Source organism: Branchiostoma floridae, chromosome 19 (genome assembly GCF_000003815.2).
Source record: "Branchiostoma floridae strain S238N-H82 chromosome 19, Bfl_VNyyK, whole genome shotgun sequence".
Lineage (NCBI taxonomy): Eukaryota > Metazoa > Chordata > Leptocardii > Amphioxiformes > Branchiostomatidae > Branchiostoma > Branchiostoma floridae.
Genome location: NC_049997.1, coordinates 15250384 through 15253596, shown reverse-complemented (window position 1 = coordinate 15253596; position 3213 = coordinate 15250384).

The following is a 3213-nucleotide window of genomic DNA, read 5'->3' as shown; positions in this document are numbered from 1 at the left end:
CCATTACAAGTCGGAAAAGCGCAAGAATTCCAACATATCTATAAGCATTGTGCAAATATGGGATACCGACGTCAACAGTCCTGTATCACGACACATGAAGGAAGCACAACGGGGTCCGTCTGTCTAGTTGTGGCATTGGACACTGAACGCGAGATTCCTAGCAAATATCTAACTTCGTGCAATACTTGTCAGCTTAGTCAATAAGGTTGATACATACATATTACCGTTGTACATTCGAGGCTTAAGTTCTCTACATGGTGTTTTGGTGCTATGCGTTGATTTATCATCAAGGGACTGCATGCCTATTCCGAAGGACGAGAATAAAGGGCCAGACTATGCATGCATTCATGCACCCAGTAGATTCCGGTAAAGGTGTAAGAAGAGGGACAGTCAAAAAGCATTACGACTTTCTTTGCCAACATCATGCTCGCCGGGCGAGGGGTGTTTATTACTGTTCACACCCAAGCCAGGTAACGCTCACGGAGCCACCCGAGCCAAACAGGCGCTCCTGCCTCCTTTGCTGGCTGCGCAAGCTTGGCCGTCATCTCGGGCGCGATGCCATGCAGAGCCCGGATGGGCCACAGGAGCCCGTGGGTGAGGCGAGGTGACAGGATGTCGGTGTAGGTCGACACGCAGACACCGTCCACCACGAGGGAGCCTCCCAGGGTGATGGGGCAGTACTGGCCTCGCTTGATCTTCACAGTGACCTCTGTGACGTCATCTGGACGAGGAGCTTCGTCTGGCCCATCTACCACGTGCACTGCGTCCCCAACCTGCACCTCCCTTGCCGGGACCAGCGCGCCGGTCTTCAGGGCGTCCTGTCCCACATAGATGTAGTGACTCTCGGAGATGTGGAGCGTCTTCCCGCTGGCAGTCTGGATACAGACAAATGGAACCAACACGCCTTTCTCCGCGTGACTGCTGAAGTAGACGGTGTCAATGAAGGGCTTGTTGTCCTTCTCTGTGATGGACAGGACTTTCGCTCCGAGGGGGAGGTCCTCCATTGTGTCGGTCTTTCCTCCATCAAGCATGACGGTAGACAAGGCTGGGAAGCATCCTCCCCTTGACGCCATCAGGGTAGGAGCTTTCTCTTTGAGCAGTTCCCTGCTGATGCTGTCGACGTCTTCACCTACTTTAGACATCTCCGTGAATTTGTTTCGATATGGCATACCCGTGAGGTTCTCGATCTTTCTGATCTCACTTAAGAGCATACGTCGCTGCCGTTTGGCCTTTTCTCCCGTTGCTGTGTTGTCGAATAGAACGTACCTACGAATTGAGGAATAAGGAATAATGTAAAATATGTAAAGAATGGGCAGAAATTTAAGACAGTTACAGTTAAATTCCTAGAATGAAACATCTCATTCAATTTATTTTGTTGCTAACTTACCTTTTGTCAACCTTGGTCATGATCTCATTCAGATCTTTGGGTTGACTACAGAGATACTCGTCGAAGCTGTCTATGTCGCCATCTTCCAAGTGTTGTTCAAACTGGTCTCCCCGTGTGAAGATGACTATGCCGTACTTGAAGAGTTCTGGACCGAACATGCCCTCCAACTGCTTCAGGGCGAGCGTCTCTTCGACGGTGAATCGCTGTCCGTAGGGGATGGTCATCAGAAGAGCGTGGATGCCGTCTGGACAGTGTTGGTGACACCTGGCGATTTCTTCAATGATGTGCGTCACCGGATCGTCAGTGTCCATCACGCCAGGGGTGTCCACGACATTGAAGGTCACGCCATCAACCTATACATACATGTGCAACATCGAGATTAAAAAAAATATCATTTAGTTGGTGGAAAATGTGCCATGCTGACAACTCTTTTCAAAAATAGCTCAATTGTCTTAATTTCTATGAGTAAACGTTCCCCTGTACCCTGGTTTCTTTCTGCCTCAAGCCATCAAACCATTGCATGCATGACTTCAACTGCCAAGACTTATTAATTGATTTGTCCGAGCGCGATTAAACAAAAGTGATATATTTTTTGGGGCTTCATAGTCGAAGTCTGCTTAGATCACTAGCTCCCAAGGCGGACGTAGACAGTTTGTACAGGACGGTCGAACCTGTACGAGCGACTGTACAAACTAGTCATACTTGTTGTTGGTCATAATTTATAATCTCCAAGCAGATCCTACAATGGCATATAAGATAGTACCAAACTGGCCAAGGAGTGTAGTCAGCCAAGCGGTGTCCATTTGCCCAGTAGCGAAACAAACTCCTAAGCCGGCTACACTCCTCTGGCAGCTTTTGATTCTATCTTATGCTACCGTAGGATCTGCTTGGTGATTAATAATATAGTCGTCATTTCATCTTTATTGTTATGTGAATAGTTACCTCGCCTTTCTTTGACTGAACGACCTTAGTCATAGAGCCTCCTTTGGGGGATGACTCGAAGACTCTGATCCCCTTGCCGCATCGTCCAAGGATGCTGTTGCCCAAGCTGCTCTTCCCGTGGCCAGTTTTTCCAATCAGTAGCACTGTGTAAGCATCCTTCAAGATAAACACGGCACTGCGTTTATTAACGCATGTAAGACCATTCGATGGAAAGTTTTACAACATTCAGCAAGAAATTGTAGCCCATTGGCTACTATGACATTGAGTATACTGCTACGAAGACAAAACTGCCTATACATGTACACTCCCTCTAACACCATTTAGCTTGTTATATTTCAGAAAAAAAGAACAGTGGCAGGAGAGTTCGTCGTGTGTCTTTATCGAATACTAATGACTTTTAGATGAGAACATAACGTTACCTGTTGAAAAGTTCCTACCTAGCTGACCCATTTTATCAAATGCATCGATATATCAGTTGTAATAACTATGTTTAATCACTGTACAAAAAGTAGTGTCTTTGCTAAATAATATTTTTCTATCAGAAACGGTCTCTGTACAGGCGATGAAACGGCAGCTAGCAATCAGATGGTAGAAAAAGCAAACTTTATGCCCGGATTAAAAAAAAAAATCGCTTACCATGATGAAGATGTGGTGATCTTGAGTTGATTGTAACTCTGAAGATGATACGTCTGAAATGTGTAACTTTTGTGTCAGAAGTGCGTCCTGTAGCGGTAAGCACCGATGCAAAAGCGTATACGTAGGACGAGTGCAGAGAGAAAATAGGGGTGTTGGGCTGCTCTTTATAATAATACTTTTTGCCTTGAAAAGATGTTACCTACCAAAGGAATCGTAGCCTGGTATCCAGCCGTAATTATAGCTCCCGA